Raw genomic sequence first — 26,223 nt, forward strand, 5'->3', positions numbered from 1 at the left:
CATTTCTCTGATAATGAGTGATGTTGAGCATCTTTTCATGTGTTTGTTAGCCATCCGTATGTCTTCTTTGGAGAAATGTCTATTTAGTTCTTTGGCCCATTTTTTGATTGGGTCGTTTATTTTTCTGGAATTGAGCTGCATAAGTTGCTTGTATATTTTTGAGATTAGTTGTTTGTCAGTTGCTTCATTTGCTATTATTTTCTCCCATTCAGAAGGCTGTCTTTTCACCTTGCTTATATTTTCCTTTGTTGTGGAGAAGCTTTTAATTTTAATTAGATCCCATTTGTTTATTTTTGCTTTTATTTCCAGAATTCTGGGAGGTGGATCACAGAGGATCCTGCTGTGATTTATGTCTGAGAGGGTTTTGCCTATGTTCTCCTCTAGGAGTTTTATAGTTTCTGGTCTTACATTTAGATCTTCAATCCATTTTGAGTTTATTTTCGTGTGTGGTGTTAGAAAGTGATCTAGTTACATTCTTTTACAAGTGGTTGACCAGTTTTCCTAGCACCACTTGTTAAAGAGATTGTCTCTACTCCATTGTATATTCTTGCCTCCTTTGTCAAAGATAAGGTGTCCATATGTGTGTGGATTTATCTCTGGGCTTTCTATTTTGTTCCATTGATCTATATTTCTGTCTTTGTGCCAGTACCATACTGTCTTGATGACTGTGGCTTTGTAGTAGAGCCTGAAGTCAGGCAAGTGTTTTTGATTTTTCATATACATATCTGATCTTTCCCATAAGACTTGATGCCCCCAGTAGTAGTCCCTACATATTGTGATTATTGCCTTTAAGACAGGGTCCTACAAACTGAGCCAGTCTACTCATTCAAGAAAGAGCCTCTAAGCAGATCCAGACTCTGAGCAGAACTAATTGCTCATTCTGCTGAAAAGATGTGGCTAAGTAGAAGAAAGATAAAGAGAGATGGAAATCAAAAGGAAAAACTTAGATTTCTCCCAATGAACACTTCTCTATCTTTTCCAAATCTCAGTAAAGTCTAATAAAATCATCAATGATATTAATGCCTCACAACAAACTGGAAATCTCACTTGATTCCTGAAACATTTCAGAAATCAGTCACAATGCTCATTTGTTGTTTTAAAGCCATCTGATAAGCTTTGGCCCCACTTGTATCCCTCCTATTCCTTGGGAAATTTAGCAACTGAAACATTTATGCTTTGTACTAACTTGCTTATAACAGGGCTTCCCTGGTAGTTCAGACAGTAAAGAATCTGCTTGCAATTCAGGAGAAGTTCCTGATTCCTCCTTGCCCAGGCTTACCAATAGTTATTCACAGTTTCTACATGCACACTAGGGCTGTCTATTGTCCTGTGTAAGTGTTTTCCTTTCCCTAGATATCTCCCAACTCCCCCAAATTAGCTGATTTACTGACCTTGCTGCTGTTGGGTTCCAAACTTGGAATAAACATGGATGAAGACTATCTTTCCCTTCCTTAATGTGGTCAACCATATAGAGCTACTGAGCCAAGCTTCCTTTGATCTTCTGCTACGTTTCTAACCTGAATCTTCCACCTAAACTATATTTCCTTGATCAGTCAGTGATAAAGAGATCTGACTCTCCCTATGGAGCTCTCTCCTTCTACCCTGCCCCTTTGTGTGCCCCTGTGTGTCTTCCTAAGCCTAGCTAGAACAGGAAGATGGACTCTCCTGAGAATACTACACAAGTGATTTAAAATAAGTAGGAAAACAATCCTTCTTATAATAGTTCCAATTAGGAAAAAAGTTCAAGCTGGTAATTAGGAGAAGCCCAATTTGAGGTAACTCAAATCCAGGACAAATGAGATAATCCAGGAGTCTGAGACATTGCAATAAATGTGTTTCTGTTTATTTGTTTACTTTCTTTTTTATGGTGCTTCTGATTGGATTAACTTTTAAATAAACCAAAAGCTGAAATTCCAAGAGTCACATTTGAAGAATGTTAATGCAGATGGCAGAGTAGAAGGATGTGCGCTCATATTCTCCTGCAAGAACTCCGAAACTGCAACTCTCTGCTGAACAGCCATTGACTGGGGAATGTTGCATCTCACCAATAAAAGATACCCCATGTCCAGGGGCAAAGGAGGAATCCCAGCAAGATGGTAGGAGGGGTGAAATCGAGTTTAGAATCAAATCCCTTACCCGCCAGAGATGCTCAGAGGGCTCAAACAAACCTTGTGTGTACCAGGACCAAGTTATCCCACAGATACTGAGCCAGAACTGTGTTTGAGTGTCTCCTGCGAAGGTGCAGGTCTGCAGGGGCCTACCACAGGGACAGGGGCTCTAGGTGCAGCAGACCGGGGTATGGCATAAACCCTCTTGGAAGAATTCACCATTAACCCCACCATAGAGCTGCGAGAACTTACACAGGACTGGGGAAACAGACTCTTGGGGGGGGCACAAGTAGAACCTTGTGTGCACCAGGACCCAGGAGAATGGAGCAGTGACCCCACAAAAGACTGACCCAGACTTGCCTGTGAGTGTCCAGGAGTCCCCACTGGAGGCATGGGTCAGGGTTGGCCTGCTGAAGGGTCGGGGACACTGAGTGCAACAGTGCATGCATGGGACCTTTTTAAGGAGGTCCCCATTATCGTCATTGCCTCCACCATAATTTGGCCTCAGATCAAACAACAGGGAGGGAACACAGCCCTGCCTATCAACAGGAAATTGGATTAAAGAGCATGACCCCAACCATCAGAACAAGACCAGAAGAGTTTCCCCCTTAATCAGTCTCTCCCATCAGGAAGCTTCCATAAGCCTCTTATCCTTCTCCATCAGAGGGCAGACAGAATGAAAACCACAGTAACAGAAAACTAACCACACTGATCACATGGACCACAGCCTTGTCTAACTCAATGGAATTATGAGCCAGGTCATGTAGGGCCACCCAAGATGGACCAGTGATTGTGGACAGTTGTGACAAAACATGGTCCACTGAGGAAAGGAATGGCAAACCACTTCAGTATTCTTGCCTTTTTGAGAACCCCATGAACAGAATGAAAAGGCAAAAAGATAGTACACTGAAAGATGAACTCCCCAGGTCAGTAGGTGCTCAATACACTATGGGAGATCAGTGGAGAAATAACTCCAAAAAGAATTGAAGAGACAGAGTTGAAGCAGAGACAACACCCAGTTGTGGATGTAACTGGTGATGAAAGTAAAGCCCAATGCTATAAAGAGCAATATTGCATACCTGCTGCTGCTGCTAAGTCTCTTCAGTTGTGTCTGACTTTGTGCAAACCCATAGATGAAAGGCCACCAGGCTCCCCCATCCCTGAGATTCTCCAGGCAAGAACACTGGAGTGGGTTGCCATTTCCTTCTCCAATGTATGAAAGTGAAAAGTGAAAGTGAAGTCACTCAGTCATGTCCAACACTTAGCTACCCCATGGACTGCAGCCTTCCAGTCTCCTCTGTCCATGGGAGTTTCCAGGTGAGAGTACTGGAGTAGGTTGCCATTGCCTTCTCTGAATATTACATAGGAACCTGGAATATTAGGTCCATAAATCAAAACAAATTGGAAGTGGTCAAACTGGTGATGGCAAGAGTGAACATTGACATTTTAAGAATCAGTGAATTAAAATGGATTGGGATGGGTGAATTTAATTCAGATGACCATTATATCTACTACTGAGGACAGGAATCCCTTAGAAGAAATGGAGTAGCCATCATGGTCAACAAAAGAGTTCAAAATGCAGTACTTGAATGTAATCTCAAAAGTGACAGAATGATCTCTGTTTGTTTCCAAGGAAAACCATTCAATATGACAGTGATCCAAGCCTATGCTCCAATCAGTAATGCTGAAGAAGTTGAAGTTGAATGGTTCTATGAAGACCTACAACACCTTCTAGGACTAACAACCTAAAAAAGATGTCCTTTTCATTATAGTGGACTGGAATGCAAAAGTAGGAAATCAAGAGCTACCTAGAGTAACAGGCAAATTTGGCCTTGGAGTACAAAATGAAGCACATCAACGGCTAACAGAGTTGTGCCAAGAGAACGCACTGGTCATAGCAAACACCCTATTGCAACAACACAAGAGAAGACTCTATACATAGACATCACCAGATGGTCAATACCAAAATCAGATTGATTATATTCTTTCTTTGCAGCCAAAGATGGAGAACCACTATACAGGCAGCAAAAACAAGACCAGGAGCTGACTGTGGCTCAGATCATGAACTCCTTATTGCCAAAAGATTTAAATTAAAGAAAGTAGGACAAACCACTAAACCATTCAGGCATGACCTAAATCAAATCCCTTAAGATTATACAGTAGAAGTGACAAATAGATTCAAGGGATTAGAACTAATAGACAGAGTGCCTGAAGAACTATGGACTGATGTTCATGACATTCTATAAGAAGCAGGGATCAAGACCATCCACAAGAAGAAGAAATGCCAAAAGGCAAAATGGTTGTCTGAGGAGGCCTTACAAATAGCTGAGAAAAGAAGAGAAGCTAAAGGCAAAGGGTAAAAGGAAAGATACACCCATTTGAATTCAGAGTTCCAAAGAATAGCAAGGAGAGATAAGAAATCTTCCTCAGGGATCAACACAAAGAAATAGAGGAAAAGAATAGAATGGAAAAGACTAACGATCTCTTCAAGAAAATTAGAGACAGCAAGGGAATAAATATTTCTGGGCTCAATAAATGACAGAAATGGTACGGACCTTATAGAAGCAGAAGATATTAAGAAGAGGTTGCAAGAATACACAGAAGATCCTATACAAATAAGACCTTCATGACCCAGATAACCACGACGGTGTGATCACTCATCTAGAGCCAGACATCCTGGAGTGCAAAGTCAAGTGGGCCTTAGAAAGCATCACTACAAATAAAGCTAGTGGAGGTGATGGAATTCCAGTTGAGCTATTTCAAATCCTAAAAGATGATGCTGTGAAAGTGTTGCACTCAATATGCCAGCAAATTTGGAAAACTCAGCAGTTGCCACAGGACTGGAAAAGGTCAGTCTTCATTGCAATCCCAAAGAAAAGCAATGTCAAAGAATGTCCAAACTGCTAGACAATTGCACTCATCTCACACACTAGCAAAGTAATGCTCAAAATACTCCAAGCCAGGCTTCAGCAATACATGAACTGTGAACTTCCAGATGTTCAAGCTGGTTTTAGAAAAGGCAGAGGAGCCAGAGATCAAATTGTCAACATCTGTTAGATCAGCAAAAAAGCAAGAGTTCCAGAAAAACATCTACTTCTGCTTTATTGACTATGCCAAAGCTTTCGACTGTGTGGATCACAGCAAACTGTAGAAAATTCATAGAGATTGGAATACCAGACCACCTTACTGCCTCCTGAGATATCTGTATGCAGGTCAAAAAGCAGCAGTTAGAACTGGACATGGAACAACAGACTGGCTCCAAATTGGGAAAGGAGTATGTCAAGGCTGTATATTGTCATTCTGCTTATTCAACTTATATGCAGAGTACATCATGCAAAATGCCAGTCTGGATGAAGCATAAGCTGGAATCTGAAAACTAAGATCATGGCATCCAGTCCCATCACTTCATGGTAAATAGATGGGGAATCAATGGAAACTGTGACAAACTTTATTTTGGGAGGTCCAAAATCACTTCAGATGGTTACTGCAGCAATGAAATTAAAATATGGTTACTGCTTGGAAGAAAAGCTATGGCCAATGTAGACAGCACATTAAAAAGCAGAAACATTACCAATACCTCTTTATTTTTTCCACATAGTTTAAAGAGGTTTTTAGCTTTTATCTTACATTGAAAGATAAAATTTCATAAAGATTTAATTTCATAACTTGTTTTTCAAGCACATGTCAGGTGCAAGATGCCTGTAAGCTGCACACACAATGTTCTTAAATGGTAAGAAGGAGAGTGTAGCTTCCAAGGAATGACTGCCTTGCATCTTTTTACATTCCGTTACTCAGCCCCTGCTTTATTTCTAAATGATCTCAAATCCCTTTGATGTGTAAAAGTTCCTTGACATACAAAATTATAGGCAGTGTGGTTAAATAATTGCACATTTGATGTAGGTAGTCTTTCTGGAGATTATAGAATTACATTAAAAGATTATTACCAATAAAGAGTTAAAATATTTGTAACCCAAAAGAATATCTTAAGATTCAGATAAGAAGCATTAGTTATTAATTTCTGCAATCTCAGGAAGGTACAATGTCAGACAAAGCCTACACACGGCAGTGTATGTAACTTATTAAGTGTTTCAGACATTGATATTAAAATAATAATCATTTATCCTCACACTTAGAAGTCTGCTAGTCAGTTGCAATAGGGAGAGCTATGCTCAACTTCAGACTCTGAGCTCTGGGTTGTGGACTTCAAACATCAGGCTTCAGGCAAGTTACAGTTCAGGTCAGCTCCATGTGTCTCTCATTCTCTGAACCACTGACTCTCAGAGACATGGTTTCATGTGAGTCCAGTGCTGAAAGGGGAGCAGTTATCTGAAGTAAACCTGACTGTAAAGGTACATATTCAGTATCTATAATATTCATTGCTTTCCCAAGAGTCAATTAAAGGAAAAGCCCAAACCAAATCTGTGGGGCAGGAAGGTAAATGGTACTTACCATGAATCCATTCATTGCAAAATTATGGATTTATAAATCTGTTATAGGGATGTGAAGAATTGGGATGAATGATTCCTTTTTATAGTTGTACCGCAAGTTCAGCTTGCCAGTGATAGGATTGATATTTTTCACAGAATAACTAGACTTTTATTTGATCTACACCTCAGTTGCCATACTACTGAAGTTGTAACAAAAGTGCTACGCTAAGGCCTTATTTGTGTAACCATTTACAAAATCAATATTTTTACCAAACGCTATGAACATCCTTTCACATCTGCTTTTAATAATGCAACTTCTTGAAATTTATCTTGAAACAGAAGTTTTTGAAATTGAAAAGGACTTTATGTAAGAAAATTATAATTGCCATATTTATAAGAATGTGTATATGCATGTTCAGTCATGTCTGACTCTTCATAGCTCTTTGAACTGTAGCTCACCAGGCTCTTCTGTACATGGGAGTTTTCAGGCAAGAATATTGGAGTGGGTTTACATTTCTTCCTCCAGGGGATCTTCCCCACCCAGGGATGGAACCTGAGTCTCCTGCATTGCAGTGGGATTCTGTAATATCTGAGCCACCAGTGGTAATAATTAAAAAACAATATAGAGAAGCAAACAATAGAGAAACAAAATGGAAAAATAATTTGCATGTTCAATCAATGAAGCAGTTTACCATAATTAAACTGATGATTATAAATACATAGTGGAAATAATAAATTTTAGTACATAATTCTAATATATGTATTGTCAAATTGCACGTATTATACTAAAAATTACACTGACTCTAGAAAGTCAGAAGTAGGATTGATATTGCTGTCATTTCTGTAAATCCTCAGAAGACTTTCTTTACCAGTCTGTTCACCAGGTCATGGGGAATAAAACTAGACTAATTGTATTATTCTTTGAAATTCTAGTCTCTTTGGGCTTAATATTTTGTGAAGAAGTTCCATTTGTATACAGGACTGCAGTCTAAATTACTTACCAGATATATTAAACACCTTTTGGGGAGCAAAGTAGCTTCTTAATAGCATCTTTCATATCCTTATTTCTCAAGCTATATATAATGGGATTGAAAAAGGGAGCAAGCACAGAGAATGTTAGTGCAATGGTAGTGTCCCAGAATGGTGTAGCAAAGAATCTAAGATACACTACCGAAAAGCAGCAGGAAGATGGAAATGTGTGCTGCGCACATAGAAAAGGCCTTTTTACAACCCTCAGCTGAAGGGATACCCAGGATAACAATGATAATTCTGATGTAAGAAAGAGAAATAATCAGACCTGTTATTAGCAAGAGCATGAATCACATCTTGCACCAAGATCACAGAGGTATTTGTGCAATCTACATTTAATGAAGGTGTGAAATCACAGAGCAGAAGATCTGATGGGTTTAGTTGGGACCACAGAAAGGTAGGGTAGAAATGCACACAATCTCAGGTAGAAGGATGAGGAAAGCAAATAAACAAGAGCCTGCAGAGAGTTGAGCACGTAGTCGGGGAGTCATGATGGTTAGGTAGTGGAGTGGGTTGAGGTGGCAACATACCTGTTAATGGCCATCACAGTGAGCAAGGCTCCTCCGGTATTTCCAAATGGATGGAAGAACTGCATCTGAAAGAGGCAGCCAGTGAAAGAGATGGTCTTTTGACTGCTGATCAGATTGGAGAGCATCTTAGGAATAGCAGCTGTGGTATACCACATCTCAAGAAATGTGAAGATACTGATGGGATTATACATGGGGTTGTGGAGACAGGTATCCAGTCTTACAGCAAAGATCAATAGGTTCCCGACTATAATAAAGGTGTAGATGAACTCTTGCCTGGAAAATCCCATGGATGGAGGAGCCTGGTAGGCTGCAGTCCACGGGGTCGCTAAGCGTCGGACACGTCTGGGCGACTTCACTTTCACTTCTCACTTGCACGCATTGGAGAAGGAAATGGCAGCCCACTCCAGTGTTCTTGCCTGGAGAATCCCAGGGTCGGGGGAGCCTGGTGGGCTGCCGTCTATGGGGTTGCACAGGGTCGACACGACTGAAGCGACTTAGCAGCAGCAGCAGCAGAGGAAGAGTAAAGGAACAAAGTACAGGAGGCCACGATCTTGGAATCAGGGGAACTCAGTGAAGATAAATTCAGTCACTGCTGATAGATTTCCATCTTCCATGTCCCCAGAAGAGCTATCTGTGAATGAGGAAGATGGTACACCCAACTAATAGAGAAGGAAATCAATGCAGTGTAAATGTAAACGGTATCTTGGTTACCTGGTATTTTTGTGTTTTGCCTTTTCCCAGATTCAAAATAACTGGCAACTTGTCTATGTCACTAATCTTTTTATTTGAGAGATAATACAAAATGATGATTAGTAACATGAGTTCAAATCAGACATTCTGAGCCTGAATTCTCATTCTGCCACTTGAGCAAATAAGCAAGTTATATAATCTCTCTCTGAACGTCAGAATCTTCTAGGAAAAATATTAGTGCAAAATTATGAGTATTGAAAGAATTAATGTATCAGAGTATTAATATTGCTCAATATTTGTTAGTTATTTCCTACCTTGAACAGCTCTGAAAGAATAGTAACAATATCTCTTTTAACTCCTCAATCATTTGCTATGTGACTGCTTTCTCTCTCCTATACAGAAGCCATTCTGTCCCATGTATCACTGGTATGTTAACTGCAAAACAATGGAAAAGTTTCAGTCTTTATAACTTCACTTTGGCATTAGAAACTGCTGATTACTACTACTTGAAGACTGTCTCCCTGGGCTCTCATGAAACCACCCTCTCCAGGTTTACCTTCTTCCTGAATTGAAGCTTCCTCTTAGGTGTTTTGTTATAAAACTTTCTTATTTCGTGTGTTACAAACTCACCTTCTTGGCCCATTCTCTAAGTGACTGTGTGTTCCAGTTTCCTGCTGTGGTCCCTAAAATCATGTCCTGCCTTATTGTTGATGAACGCATGCCCTTCACAGTTTTTCCGTTCTTCCAAGTCTGTATTGCCAGCAGAAGTATGTTTCCTGAACTTTAAATCTGCACATGCAGTCTTCCCCATCTGCCACTCTCTCATGCTGCACTGTGACAGTTTTCAGAGTTCACCCTGATTTCTCCTGGATCATTGGTTTTGTGAATGTTAACCCTCTTCCTAGAAGACCTGCTTACTCTTCTCCATTTAACAAACTGCTAGACTTTCCTCAAGTTTCAGCACAGGCATTGATCCCTATCAGAAGCCCTACAACAGGTACTGTGGTTTCCTCTCCCTGCCTACATTTATACAGACACACACATTTATTCTCATATATATCCTACAGAGGGTTTCTACCATCATCCGTACTATGTTTTTATTATAACTTGTTATTTGTTTAACTTCACAAGATTGTAAGCTTCTATCAGAGCGGGATCAACATTTTGTGTTTCATAACCCTAGCATGCATTGATCGCTTGAAAATGGCCATTTTTAATGAATAAGTTTGGATTAGGCTTAGAAACATATTGTTGCTGTTTTTCAGTTGCTATGCCATGTCCACATCTTTGCAACCCCATGGACTGCAGCACACCAGGCTTCCATGTCCACTACCTTCCAGAGTTTACTCAAATTCATGCCCATTGACTCGGTGATGTCAACCAGTCATCTTATCCTCTGTTGCCCCTTTCTCCTCCTGCCCTCAATCTTTCCCAGCATCATATTAAAGCTAGAAAAATCTAGAAATAAGACTGGTAGGAAGGAAACTTGTAAGCATATATGTCTTGGACAGTTGTAAAGTCTGAATAACTAGATATTATTTCCGACTTTAAGTGTGAAAAGCCCAGAACCCCAAAGATGGAGCATTCACATAAATTCTATTTCAATGCCAAAATTTAAGCCTGCCCAAATCTTCTTTATTTGAATCTTTAGAGTGTGTCTCATTCCGAACATAAAAAATGAATAGTTTCTACCCAAACCTCAGTGACCCTCAACTCACCTCTGCCAAATGCAGTAGGGGGTCTTCCTTTTTCCTGGGTCTCTGCATGCTTAAATGTTCTTACAACTTCTCTGGAAAGGATTATTATAACGATCCAAAAAAAAAAATACTAAAGGGGAAATGAGTTCCACTGAGACTTCTTCTCTTGGTAATAAACAGAAAGCACTCTTTCTTTTTCCCATGGGATCAGTATCAGAATGTGATTGCTCTTTTTTCTCATCATATTTTCAAATCAAAGGAGAATCAGTACTCCAAGGAAGACTTCAAGTTCTGGTGACCATTGTTACCTCTTTTCTTGTCATCATTGCGGATTAACCAGTCAGCCTCCATTTAGGTGTGGAATTGGAAGTATACTGTATAAAGGTACACTCTCCTTTAATTGGACCTCATCCTTTCAAAAACACAAGAAATAGGATGATGTGAAAAGAGCCTTACTGACGTTAATTATTGTGAACAAATTAATTAATAGAAAATAGATCAATTTTCATGAAAATATGTAAGTTAGAAGATGCCATACTAAAGAAGACGGAAGAGTGCCAAGTTTTATCCAACAATATACACAGAGTTTCCCTTCAAATTGTTTTTGTTAATTCTGCTGAACTCTTTATACTTCCCCCTTTCAGCACAAAATATATTAAAGATTTCTATGTGCTTTTTGTATACTACTTCCTTCCGCTCTTTTCTTGCTGCTGCTGCTGCTGCTGCTAAGTCGCTTCATTCGTGTCCGACTCTGTGCGACCCCATAGACGGCAGCCCACCAGGCTCCTCCGTCCATGGGATTCTCCAGGCAAGAACACTGGAGTGGGTTGCCATTTCCTGCTCCAATGCATGAAAGTGAAAAGTGAAAGGGAAGTCGCTCAGTCGTGTCTGACTCTTAGCGACCCCATGGACTGCAGCCTACCAGACTCCTCTGTCCATGGGATTTTCCAGGCAAGAGTACTTAAATTCACATAATTCCTTCTCACCTCATGGCTATAAAGAAATAGCTACAGAGTAGTTAGTCCATATTTATCATACTGTGAATGCTCACCAATTGTTTTCATGACTCAATATAAATGAGGCAAAAGCTTAGATATTTAATATTAACTTGTAGAGTATCTGTAAATACTATTGATAAATTTAGGTAAGTGTACAACTCATATGTGTGTGCAAGCAGACAAGAGCAGGATATCATGTGATAATACAACTTATTCAAATGTTTTGGTTTTTTTGGACAACATATTATTAAAGTTCAATTTTAATTTTGTGGATATTCACAAGAGCTCTAATTCAGAAAAAAAATATTTTAATGATAAATAATTCATGTAAAAAGGGCACAAATTATAAATACATATTTCAATAAATTTTTGCTTTGTGAAAATACTTGTCTAACTCTACACAAATCAAGTATTAATTCTATGTTATCACTTACATCCAGTTTGTTAATCTGTTTTTTAAGCTCCCACATGATTGTGAATTTCTCCATTGCTAATTTTGATTCTGTCAATTTTTGTCTTATAAATTGTAAGCCTACATTTTTTTGAAACATAGATAATACAATGTATTCCATTTTAGTTAGAAGCATTTATTCTGTTTTTGTTTTCAGATAACTTCTTCTATCATAACTATTGTAGAAATTTTACAGTTTCCTCAGGGTATTACTATCTTTATTTCTGGAATTTCAGTTTCATTAATATTTCATTTCTAGAATTTAGTTTCCATGTAATCTATTTTTCAGGACATTGTACTTTTCTTCTTTAAATTTTATGATATTTTCTCAAGTCAAAACTCTAGATTAGTTTTCTAGTATTCAATTTTTAAATTTCTTCCATTGAATATTATTACTGAACATAATCTAGTTAGTTTTTATCACTAACAGCACCATAAGAAACTAGCACATGCCATAATTAAAAGACCTTTATAATTTCTTTATAGATTTAAATTTGGAATATTTAATTTTTTTGTAATTAATTCTTGCTTAGGGCATCTTATAGTTAAATATTTGCTATTATTAACAGAATATGCCCATTTTTAATGTACATTAACCTCTCCCCAACCATCACCTCGTACCTGAAAATGCAGATTCCAGTGTAGTGTTCTCATAAATACACACATATCAATAAATGCCACACACTATTACATACACAGAGGCATATACACAGTGTGGTGCTAGGGAGTGAAATGGGGACATATATGCCTTTGAAATAAACAAAATACAGAGATATCAAAAACTGATTGCTTACATTTCCAAAATTATTTTTCTCAACTAATCAAGAAGCAGAGCTTCAGATGCTAATCTGTGGTCAAGTGCACAAAAGTTTTGCGTGATATAGAACGAATCATATTTTCTGAATTCTAAGGCTTTATGAAATTTTCTGGCTAGAAATGTACTGTATTTTGCAAATAAACTTTCCTTGATTTTCTCCATTTAGTTTGTGTAAGAACCTTTTGGAAAATATAAATTTTCTAGATTGGAGCACACAGAGGGACTAAGAGAGTGGTGTATTCAGACAGCTTGGAAGATCCATGACCCATTCTGCCTCCTTGTACTACCTTGCTTTATACAGCTTTTCTATTTGTTTTCTTTAAAGATGTATCCTTTATAGCAAGCTAGTAGATGAAAAAATGTAAAAGTATCCTAGGACTCATGATCAGTGAACAAAGATTAGAAAAACACAGCCAATATCATGTTATGCCCGGATCAAAAAAATCATCCATCCAAAGAACCAACAAAATATGGTGAACTCATTGCCTTAGGGTACAAAGACTGTCTCCCAAATGGTGATAAAGGAAGAAGGAAAAGTCTATTTGCTTTGTTTTTAAGATATAAACAAATAGAGTGAAGCCCAGCACTGTAGTTATGGCTTATTCTCCTTAGGTTACAAAGGACATAAGCCACAAAAACCAGTATAGCATAGCGTGGGGTCCAAACAGAAGTAACTGAATATGCTCATGACAGCAACATTAATGTTTCAGATTGGTCAGTTGACTGAAAGTCTCATTAATTTTGTAATAACTGATATAGTTCCAGGAGTAAAAGTATTGGTAATTCTGACACACAGTCAGTGCAAAGCACTATATCAAGATTTGCTTTTAGAATTATATGTGAATATAATTTTCCTTTATATCACAGATATATGCTGCAAGATTTGACTCATCAAAAACATCTTTCTGGGGAAGAAGAGTGGCATATTGAAGGAGTCAGATGGGCAGATGAATGGCTTGACCACTAATGGCTGTTTTGTTATGCATTCACATAATGGGTTCACAGAAGACTCTAGCACTGAAATATGGAGAGAAGTATCAATGTGTTGAAATGTATTCAGCTTTGTATAAAACCAAATTAGCTCAGCAGAGAGGAAAAATGGTGGAAATTGAAATCAATAAGCTATAAGATGTCTTGTTAATTCAACTCTGCAGTATAACGTTGTTGTGGCATACTCCAGAAGGCCTATTCTGCCTCCTGTAGTGAAAAATTCAGTTTTAAGACAGAAAATCAATTCAGTGTTACCTCAGAACCCCACAGAATTCAAAACACTAGCATTTCCTAGTATGAAGAGGAAAGATATCAATGAAAACAGCCATGGCTATTTCTAAACTGTAGCCATCTGTGTGGTTACCATAATGTGGGAAACAGAAAAACACGAGGGAAAAGATTATAAATGTCCCACGTGTAAGTCTGTTGGTTCCTACATCCTTCTGTGGCTTGGATTTGAAGCTAGATTTTGTACGGATCCTGGTCCTCCAACTTTTGTATGTAGCACCTGTGATTATGGGAGTTCAGAAAAAATAACCTCCAGTGGGCCCCAGATCCCACTTCTTGGTTTTCATGTTTCTCATGCAGCCTGGCCCTTTTGTGTCTATTGGTTGGTTGGTGAACATTGATATTATTCCCCAAGGACCTTTAACAGACAGTTTCCCAATATGTTAGGTTTCCTATCTGTTATCTACATCACATTTTCTCTGACTCTAGCTATTTGCATCAAGAAGAATAATTTGTAAAACTTTATAATAGATGGCAGCAATTTACAAGCAAAAATATGAGAAACTCAGCAAAGAATTTTTGAAAGTACTGGACTTCTGAATTCTGAGTTTTGAAAATGTATTTTGACAAGAAAAGGCAAAATTAAATGGAAAAGTTAACCTGATGCTTTAATTTTAGTAATTGTGCATTCTTCATGTTGAAAAATTATTATTTTTTTTAACTGAGGGTGCTACTGGTTCAAGCTGATTAGTTTGCAGTTTGTTGTAATCATTGTAAAATATAATATGTATCTTAACTTTTTTCCCATTAATATTTATATTTATTGTGGAAGATGCCTTAGAAATTTCTTGATAGAGTACCATAATCATGGTGTCACATCCTTGGTGCATTCACAAACAGTGGTTTGGTAGGCACAGTTCAAGGATTTGCCATGCTAGGAAGAAGGACTAGAGAACTTCTCTCTTCACCTCCATCAAATAATGGGATTTAGTAGATTAGAATACATTGTGAAGTCAAATTTGTATTAACTACCATTGTGCATAATGTGTTTGTTTTTAACCATTGAAAATAATCAGGACATATTTTTCCTTGATATTTCTACTAAATTGCTACTAAAATAAAAATTTAAAGTTGAGAAATATTTTATATGCCCCTTTGAATATGCAATTATCTAATTTTCTTCCATGAAAACTGTTTTTAGAATCAGCAGCATTTGGTAGATTTACTTTTCAGACGTAATCTATGTTTCATCTGCTCACTATTTTTAGGAATAAAATTATTTCTATAAGAAAAGCATAAATTTACAAAAAAGGAGAGTGACAATTTGCTTTTAAAAAAAGAAATATGTCATTAATTAGCCTATATTTGTCCTTATCCAGGTGTTAGGAAATTTAGATAAAAAGGATTGAATGACAACAGTGCCTTCTTTGGTTAACCTAGCAGACTAGCTTTAACTGTGGGCTTGAATCCTGAAGAGAGTTGTCATGGCAACTCTAGTAAATGGTGGCAAACGGGCATTAATGGAAGCAGTGTGGAAGGACATACTTTCACAGTCTATTTGTTTTCTAATGTCAATGAGTTCATTGCTTTCAGAGCAAGAAAAAGTTATTCTCCCTGCTCTTTTATAAAATGTGTCTTTTCTTAAATTCCTCTATTCACAGATTATATAGTATTCTTGGAAAATCTGAGAAAGTCAATTACTTTTTTAAAAAATAATTTTGTTTACGTGCTGTGCTGGGACTTCATTGCTGAGTGGACTCTAGTTTCAGTGAGCTGGGGCTACTCTCTAGTTGCAGTACGTGGGCTTCTCATTGCTTCTCTTGCTTCAGAGCATGGAATCTAGAGCAAGCAGGCTTCAATAGCTGTAGTGCATGGGCTCAGTAGTTGCAACTCTACAATTCTATGATTCTACACTCTAGTTTTCTTATGCACATGTCTAACAATATTGAGAATTTAGTCTTACTCAATATATACGCTTATTGTAATAAAGAAGAGTTAATTATATAACTAAAAATTAAAGTGTAATTTACTTCTGCAAGTACTATTTTTGCTTTTTCTTAGCTATCTGTTTCTGGACAAACCTAATCAGGTAATGGGAATATCAAACCACCTAACTTGCCTCCTGAGAAATCTGTATGCAGGTCAAGAAGCAAGCTAGAACTGGACATGAAACAACAGACTGGCTCCAAATTGGGAAAGGAGTACGTCAAGGCTGTATATTGCCACCCTGCTTATTTAACTTATAGGCAGAGTACATCATGTGAAATGCTGGGCTGGATGAAGCATAAGCTGAAATATCAATAACCTCAGGTATGCAGATGACACCAATTTTATGGCAGAAAGTGAAGAAGAATTAAAGCACCTTTTGATGAAAGTGAAAGAGGGGAGTGAAAAGTTGGCTTAAAACTCAACATTCAGAAAACTAACATCATGGCATCTGGTCCCATCACTTCATGGCGAATAGATGGGGAAACAATGGAAACAGGGGAAGACTTTATTTCTTTGGGCTCCAAAATCACTGCAGATGGTGACCACAGCCATGAAATTAAAAGACACTTGCTCCTTGGAAGAAAAGCTATCACCAACATAGACCGCATATTTAAAAGCAGAGACATTACTTTGCCAACAAAGGTTCATCTAGTCAAAGCTATGGTTTTTCCAGTAGTCATGTATGGATGTGAGAGTTGGACTATAAAGAAAGCTGAGCACTGAAGAATTGATGCTTTTGAACTGTGGTGCTGGAAAAGACTCTTGAGAGTCCCTTGGACTGCAAGGAGATCCAACCAGTCCATCCTAAAGGGAATCAGTCCTGAATATTCATTGAAAGGACTGATGCTGAAGCTGAAACTTCAGTACTTTGGCCATCTGATGTGAAGAACTGACCCACTGGAAAACACTCTGATGCTGGCAAAGACGGAAGGTGGGAGGAGAAGGGGACAACAGAGGATGAGATGGCTGGATGGCATCACTGATGCAATGGGCTTGAGTTTAAGTAGGCTCCAGGAGTTGGTGATGGACAAAGAAGCCTAGCATGCTGCAGTCCATGAGGTCGCAAAGACTCAGACACAACTGAGTGACAGAACCTAACTGAACTGAATCAGGTAATCCATAATTCATAATTATATAGAAAATATTCCCAAGGTCTATTTTGTGAATAAACACATAATGAAGCACTTGGCCAGCTTCTGAAGTTTAATTCTAACTCTCTAAAGTGGTGAGAAATTTTTCCTTTAATTGTAACTTTTCAGAAGAAAGAAGAAAATCTCTAAGCTCCATAATAAATTTCTTGATGAAATACCCATCAAATTTCATAGAGATGGCAGAACATAAATGTGTTTTCCCAACACAATAATAATAAAATAAAATAATCAGGATAGCAGACAGATGGCTCAATGTGACAAAAAACTAGAGAGAGAATAATTTCATATTTTAATCTGTTAGAGAAATATTAAAAGGGTGAAAAGCAATCTGTGGCTCAGAATTAACCCCAGATGTGTTCAACACTATTTGAATGCAGAAGAGTTCTCTCTCTTTTTTAATATAAATTTATTTATTTTAATTGGAGGTTTTGGAAGGAGGGGGTTCAGGATGGGGAACAGAAGAGTTTTCTAATTGCATCCTTCATGTCCTTTTGCTCAGACTATAGATGATAGGATTGAAGATTAGGGGAAGAGTAAACATCAGTGCAATGGTTGTGTCCAAAACGAGTGAATAAGTGGCATTGAAATGTAAGTACATGAGGGACACACTACCAAAAGATATCAGGAAAACTGAGATGGCCTGGATAGGTACAAAAAGCCTTCTGTTGACTTTCAGTAGAAGGAATCTTCAAGATCATGATGATAATTCTTATACAGGACAGGGCAATGATTAAGACAGTAAAGATGATGGCCATAGCAAGGATCACATTCTCAATCAGAATCATGGATGTGTCTGTGCAAGCCAGGCTCAGAACTAGGACCGCGTTACAGAAGATTTGATGAATTTGACTGGGACCACAGAACGGCTATGTTGAAATCATTACAATCTGAGGAAGCAGGATGAGGAAGCCAAAGATGCAGGAGCCTGCAGAAAGCTAAGCGCGAAGACGGGGGAGTCATGATCATTTGATAGCAAAGAGGGTTGCAGATTGCAACATATCTGTCAATGGCCATGGTGATTAGCAAGATTCCCTCTGAATTTCCAAGTAAATGGAAGAAATACATCTGCAAGAGGCAGCCAGTAATAGAGATCGTCTTTTATTTCACTGATGAGATTGGAGATCATGTTGGGAATGATGGCTGTGGTATACCAGATTCCAGAAAGGAAAAGATACCGATGAAATTATATATGGGATTGTGAAGTCAAGTATCCAGCCTGACTACAAAAAGATCAATAGATTTCCCATGACAATAAAAATATAGATGAAAAGTAAAGGAAAGAAGTACAGAAGCCTACCTTCCTAGATCTGAGGAAAGTCAGTGATGACAAATTTATTCATTGCTGATAGGTCCATATCCCCAGCAGAACTACCTGTGAATAAAGGAAAGGGTACACACCACCTCAAGGAGATCAAACCAGTCAGTCCTAAAGGAAATCAACCCTGAAGGACTGATGCTGAAGCTGAAGCTCCAATACTTTGGCCACCTGATGCAAAGAGTCAACTCATTGGAAAAGACCCTGATGCTAGGAAAGACTGAAGGCCAGAGGAGAAGGGGACTACAGAGGATGAGATGGTTGGACGGCATCACCAACTCAATGGACATGGGTTTGAGCAAACTCAGGGAGATGGTGAAGGACAAGGAAGTCTGGCATGCTGCAGTCCATGAGGTTGCAAAGACTTGGACACAACTTAGCGACAGACCAGTGAACAACATACCAGCTCACAAGGAAGAATATTTAGTGTATTGCTAAATAACTTGAATGAACAAGAAGAAATAACTTGAAAGTTTTGTTTTTCCCCTAATTTCATACTTTATAAAAAGTGACCAACATTTTATATTTTTTCTCACTTACTCCTCCAGAGTCACCATTGCAGAAATAGATTTTCCCAAATGCTTTCAGTGGTAAAAATTTTTTGTAAAAAATGTTACAAGTATTTTTAGCTTCAGTTCAGCTCAGTCGCTCAGTCGTGTCCAACTCATTGCAACCCCATGAATCGCAGCACGCCAGGCCTCCCTGTCCATCACCAACTCCCAGAGTTCACTCAGACTCACATCCATTGAGTCAGTGATGCCATCCAGCCATCTCATCCTCTGTCATCCCCTTCTCCTCCTGCCCGCAATCCCTCCCAGCATCAGGGTCTTTTCCAGTGAGTCAACTCTTTGTATGAGGTGGCCAAAGTATTGGAGTTTCAGCTTCAACATCAGTCCTTACAATGAACACCCAGGACTGGTCTTTTAGAATGGACTGGTGGATCTCCTTGCAGTCCAAGGGACTCTCAAGAGTCTTCTCCAACACCACAGTTCAAAAGCACCAATTCTTCGGTGCTCAGCTTTCTTCACAGTCCAACTCTCACATCCATGCATGACCAGTGGAAAAACCATAGCCTTGACTAGACAGACATTTGTTGGCAGAGTAATGTCTCTGCTTTTTACTATGCTATCTAGGCCATAACTTTCCTTCCAAGGAGTAAGCGTCTTTTAATTTCATGGCTGCAATCACCATCTGCAGTGATTTTGGAGCCCCCCAAAATACAGTATGACACTATTTCCACTGTTTCCCCATTTATTTCCCATGAAGTGATGGAACCAGATGCCATGATCTTAGTTTTCTGAATGTTGAGCTTTAAGCCAACTTTTTCACTCTCCTCTTTCACTTTCATCAAGAGGCTTTTTAGTTCCTCTTCACTTTCTGCCAAAAGGGTTAACTTCTAATATAAGTGTTTGTATTTAAAAGTTATGCACAGGGACTTCCCTGGTGGTCAGGTGGAAAAGACTTCGCCTTCCAATGCAGGGGCTGTGAGTTCTATCCCTGGTCAAGGCACTAGGATCCCACATTCCTCACAGTCAAGACATAAAACAGAAACAATGTTTTAATAAATTTAATAAAGACTTTAAAAAGTAAAACAAAAACTATGTGCATGTACTATATTATGATGGACAGGGCATGACAACCAACTCCAGCATTCTTGCCTGGGGAATCTCATGGACAGAGAAGCCTGGGGAGCTACATATAGCCCACAGGGTCTCAAAGATTCATACATGACTGAGCGACTAACACACACACATGCACGCATTATTTAACAATACATAATATCTTAAAGTAAGAAGCATTAGTAAAAATAAACAAAACAGAAGTACTATTATTTTCTTTTTCCACCCTTGGGCCATCTTGCACATTCCTCTTTGGAGAGTTCTGTTCTAGGGCATGTAGACCAGGAGTCTACATTGAAATCTCAGTTAAGTTTGTTATTATCTATGTGTCTTTTGGCAAGTTATTTAACCCATCTGTCTCAAGTACTCATCTGCAAAATGAGATTAATAATAATACACGTTCATAGATATACTGTAGGATTAAGTTAATGTCTATAAAAGACTTAAAACAGTGCTTAACAGGCAGCCTAGTGAAAGGGTAATAAAGTCCAATTCACCACATCTCTCATTTTCCTTTAACATTCTGCTTTCTGCTTCCTCCCCTACTAATCCATGAAGCTCATCTGACTATGTTAAGTAGCACCCTCTCTGCTAATTACTAATAGAAACTAGCTCATAAGTTTCAGAGAATGGTTAAACATAATAAAAATGATAGTATAGCATAATATGTTTTATATTATATTGTGAATTCTATAATAGTGCATTGATTGTTCAATCACTCAGACATGTCCGACTCCTTGTGACCCCATGGACTGTAGCCCCCCCGGCTACTTGGGATTTCCTAGGCAAGAATACTGGAGGATTTGTCATTTCTTCCTCCAGGGGTTTTTCCCAAACCTGGGATCAAACTCGCATTTCTTCAGTCTTCTGCATTGGCAGGCCGATTCTTTACCACTGTTGCTGCTGCTGCTGCTGCTGCTGCTGCTGCTAAATCAAGTCAGTCATGCTCAACTCTGTGAAACCCCATAGATACCAGCCCACCAAGCTCCCCTGTCCTTGGGATTCTCCAGGCAAGAATACTGGAGTGGGTTGCCATTTCCTTCTCCAGTGTATGAAAGTGAAAAGTGAAAGTGAAGTTGTTCAGTTGTGTCCGACTCTTCATGACCCCGTGGACTGTAGCCTACCAGGCTCTTCGGTCCATGGGATTCTCCAGGCAAGAGTACTGGAGTGGGGTGCTATTGCCTTCTCCATCTTTACCACTAGTGCCACCTGGGAAGGCCATACTGTATTACATAGTATTATGAATATTGTATGCATAGTCAGTAGTATATTATATGGTACTGAGTCACTGCTACAAGCACAAGTATATATTTCTCATTTAATGCTCAAAATGCTCTAATAAGATAGGATTATTAACTCCACTTTACAAATGAGAAAACCTAGCATAGACAAAGTAAATATATTTAAATGTTTAAAGTATGTTAGAAATGTACTAAACACTCCAAAATATTGGGCACCATTACACTGGAGTATCGGCATTATATTTATTGTATTACATAAGGATCATCATTATATTTGTTGTGTTACATATATTTATTGCATTACATAAGGATAATTTATTATATTACAACTTAGTTGTTTAACGTTCTCAAGAATGAGTTCCTCCTGAAAAGAGTTGACAAGCAACATATGAGCTGGGGTCAAATAAATCAACTTGGAGCAAGGCCACCATGCACAATTATAATTAAACCCACAAGACAGTCATGAATAATCTAGCAAAGAAAACTGAGGACTGTTTGGAAAGAAAAGAATGACAACTCAATTTTGATGAGAGTCATAATCAAGTCTGGACAAAGTAATCTTTCAAAAGATGGTACCATAAATGGAGTATTCTGTTTCATGTATTCCTCGGCCTAGTACCTCAGGAGGGAGGGTTTCTTCTAAACTTTCCATTGCCTCTCACCAAAATTCAAAGCCTCTAATTTTTATATGCAGTATAATAATAATGCAATCTATAATAATCTATATTATATAATAATATAATAATGCAATCTTCATGGAGTAAGATGATTCTTCTCGTGCACAGTGAGTGAATACCTTATTTCCAAGCCTGAGTCTTCTACACTTACCTCTACCAAAGACCATAGAAACTCTTCTATGTATCTGGGTTTCTTCATCCTTGATATCCTTTAAGTCCCTCAAAATGCGGACTTGCAATTATATTCACAGGTACCTCAGGGCATAACAGAAAGGGAAATGGGTTCCATAGGGGACTTCTCCCCTGCACTGCAGTAGACAGCATCACTTTCCCTCATGGGGTTAGTTATCAGAAAGCTCCCCATTGTACTTTCCTCTCATTAGTTTACAGGTCAAAGTTTTCGATAAATATTTATTTTCTGATTGCACTCCATCATCTTGAGAAGCTACTTTCTCCAGCCCTACAATCACTGTCCTTAGCTGTGCTACAGAGCACCTGGTAAATAACAGTTTTGTCATAGTCCTGTCATTACATGAACGAAGAGATATATAAAGTCTTGAATGAATATACTGACACCTGTAAAACATGTTGAAAGAAATATATAATAGAAAATAAGATTATTTTTAAATAATCATGCAATTAGGATTTTATACCAATATTGAAATGAAGGAACAATGTTATTTTTCTTTTCCTTATGCTACAAATGTATGTGAATCTCTCCAACCTTAAACAATTCTCTTTAGTCCTGTCAACCACAGTCAATATCTTATCCTTTTCATGAGATTATTGTGTACTTAATCTACTGCTCTGTTGAAAACTCAAAGTTATTTTTTTCCAAATGTAGTTGATTTTATCTTTAATCTTCTTAAAAGATTACCTAATGTGAGATTTTGGAAATATATTTTGGTATAGGAAGACATTCTTTCTCTGAAAGTTTTGTCTAACAATTCTTCTTGTGACTTGGAAGCTTATTTTCCTTGTCTTTTTGCTTATATTTTTTCTTAAAGTTAAAACTTTCAGGTGGCAAAATTGTTCTTTTAATAATTTAGCATAGGAAGAAACCATCTTTCTTTCTCATCAGATTTATTTAAATATAATTTGTATTAAAAATTTTCTGGGAAAGACTGAAGGCAAAAGGAGAAGAGGGCAGCAGAGGATGAGATGGTTGGATACCATCACCGAATCAATGGACATGAATTTACGCGAACTCCGGGAGATAGGGAAGGACAGGGAAGTTGCAGCTGACGTGCTACAGCCCATAGCGTCACAAAAACTTGATCACTATGAGTGACTGAACAACAACAATTTGGATACAAAGAACCACACATATTTAATGTTTACAACTTGATAAGTTTGAAAATATTGCAAACACCCTTGACAGCATCAGAATAAAGGTAATATGCATATCCAATACCATCTAGAAGGTCCTTATACCCCTTAGTTTGTAGTTTGCTTGTTATGGTTTTCTCTGCGTTACATGTGGAGAACACAATATGAGATTTACCCCTTAGAAATTTTGAAATGCCCAATGCCATATTCTTAACTATAGGCACTATGTTATACAGCAGATTTATAGAACTTATTCATGTATCATGGTTGAAACTCTATACTTACTGAACAACTCCTCATTTCCCTCGCCTCTCAATTTCCAGCAACCATAATAGTATTCTCTGCTTCCGTGAGTTTGACTATTTTATATACTTCATATAAGTGGAATCATATAGTGTTTTAGTTTCTGTTGTTAGATTCATTTAGCTTAATATCTTCCAGATTTATCCATATTATTGCAAATAGCAGAGTTTCTCTCTTTTTTAAAAAACTAAATAATGCTCCACTATGCATGTATACCACAATTTTTAATCAGGTTATCTCATGATGTACACTTGGGTTGCTTCCATTTCCTGGCTATTGTGGATAGTGCTTCAATAAACATAGGAGTGCAAATATCTCTCAGTGATCCTGACTTCAATTCTTTTAGATGTATATCCTGAAGTGGGACTACTAGATCATATGGTACTTGAATTTTTAATTTTTTGGGAATCTCCATCAGTTCAGTTCAGTTCAGTTGCTCAGTCATGTCCGGCTCTTTACAACCCCATGAATCGCAGCACGCCAGGCCTCCCTGTCCATCACCAACTCCCGGAGTTCACTCAGACTCACGTCCATTGAAACCGTGATGCCATCCAGCCATCTCATCCTTTGTCGCCCCCTTCTCCTCCTGCCCCCAATCCCTCCCAGCATCAGAGTCTTTTCCAATGAGTCAACTCTTTGCATGAGGTGGCCAAAGTACTGGAGTTTCAGCTTTAGCATCATTCCTTCCAAAGAATTCCCAAGGTTGATCTCCTTCAGAATGGACTGGTTGGATGTCCTTGCAGTCCAAGGGACTCTCAAGAGTCTTCTCCAACACCACAGTTCAAAAGCGTCAGTTCTTCAGTGCTCAGCCTTCTTCATGCTCCAACTCTCACATCCATACATGACCACAGGAAAACCCATAGCCTTGACTAGATGGACTTTAGTCAGCAAAATAATGTCTCTGCTTTTGAATATGTTGTTTTCCATATCTATGCACCATTTTACATACCCACTATACAAGGGTTCCAATTTCTCTGTCACCTCACCAATATTTGTTCTCTTTTGTTTTTTGGTTAATAGCCATCTTAACTGGTGTGAGAAGATATTTCATTGTAGTTTTGATTTGCATTTCCTTGATGGTTAATAAGTGCTAGTTGCTCAGTCGAATTTGACTCTTTGTGACTTCATGCACGATAGCCCATCAGATAGCTCCTCTGTCCATGGAATTCTCCAGGCAAGAATAGTGGAGTGGGTTGCCATTACCTTCTCCAGGAGATCTTCTGACCCAGGGATCGAACCCCAGTTTCCTGAAGCACAGGCAGATTCTTTATCATCTGAGCCACCATAATGTTTTAATGCTGAATTTTTTTTATATATACCTGTTAGCTAAGTGTATGTCTTATTTGAAGAAATATCTGTTCAAATACTTTACCCATTTTAATTGAGTTATTTGAGGGGGTCCTTACATATTTTGGGGTTTCCCTGGTGGCTCAGACAGTAAAGAATCTGCCTGCAATGTGGAGACCAGGGTTTGATCCCTGGATTGGGAAGATTGCCTGGAGAAGGAAACAGCAACTCACTCCAGTATTCTTGCCTGGAGAATTCCATGAACAGAGGAGCCTGATGGGCTACAGTCCATGGGGTTGCAAAGAGTCAGAAATGACTGGGTGACTAACAAATGTTTTAGAAATTATCACCTCCTCAGATATATGCTTTGCAGATATTTCTCTCATTCTGTCGGTTGCCTTTTTGTTCTGTTGATTATTTCCTTTGCTGTACAATAGTTTTTAGTTTGATGTAGTCCCACTTGTCTTTTTTTTTTTTTTCCTGCTTGTCTATTTTTATTTTTGTTGCCTGTGCCAAAAGCAAAAAGTCACTGCCAAAATTGATGCCAAGGGTATTTTCCTCTGTTTTCTTCTAGGAATTTTGCAGTCCTAGGTCTTATGTGAAACAGTCTCTTCTGATCTGCTGATTCAGTTATTCTTTAGCTCAAAAATAATTTCCTTTAATTTCAATTATTATATTTCTTCTACTTTGTTTCTTTGTGAAATTTCTATATTCATATGTATGGTAGAGGATGACATGATTGGATGGCATCACTGACTCAATGAACATGAATTTGAGCAAACTCTAGGAGACAGTGAAAGACAGGGAAGCTGCAGTCCATGGGGTCACAAAAAGTCAGACATAACTTACTTACTGAACAATAACAACAATATATGGTTTGTAGAATAAGTGAATATATTCCCTATATATTTCTTTCCTTACATTGAATCTTAGACTTTTCATGTTGGTCCTTTTTTTCTGGAATATGTCCTTTAGGCTTTCTTCTAAGTCATTATTTTCATTTTTGTAGTATTCAATTTATTCAATATTTCTATTACATTTTATTTTTGTATTTTTTATTTGCCAGTGTTTTTACTAATAGATATTAATACTATTTTCACAAACCTCATTGAACATTTAAATAAAAATTATTTTACTTATTTTTAATTAGATTTATTCTGTTTCATTTGTTTCCAATCCTCAAATATCTATCTCTATTTCATTATAGTAATTCTTCAAGTAATTATTGAGCCATGCATTAAACACATTTAATGGTCTTATAGCACTCAGTGTAGGGGAAGACTAAAGTAATTATTTTACAAAAGGATAATCTGGGTGTGTGGATATATTTGTGTGTGTTCATGTATG

General features: G+C 38.0%; 3 pseudogenes; 1 reads left to right on the forward strand and 2 right to left on the reverse strand.

Annotated features, from left to right (window-relative positions):
- Positions 1–7,544: 7,544 nt before the first annotated feature.
- On the reverse strand, positions 7,545–8,381 carry LOC101119012 (olfactory receptor 6K3-like; annotated as a pseudogene).
- A 4,787-nt stretch (positions 8,382–13,168) lies between these two features.
- Positions 13,169–14,412, forward strand: LOC101119274 (E3 ubiquitin-protein ligase pellino homolog 1-like; annotated as a pseudogene).
- Positions 14,413–17,548: 3,136 nt separating this feature from the next.
- On the reverse strand, positions 17,549–22,156 carry LOC101119528 (olfactory receptor 6K3-like; annotated as a pseudogene).
- Positions 22,157–26,223: the final 4,067 nt, after the last annotated feature.

Source organism: Ovis aries, chromosome 1 (genome assembly GCF_016772045.2).
Source record: "Ovis aries strain OAR_USU_Benz2616 breed Rambouillet chromosome 1, ARS-UI_Ramb_v3.0, whole genome shotgun sequence".
Classification (NCBI taxonomy): domain Eukaryota; kingdom Metazoa; phylum Chordata; class Mammalia; order Artiodactyla; family Bovidae; genus Ovis; species Ovis aries.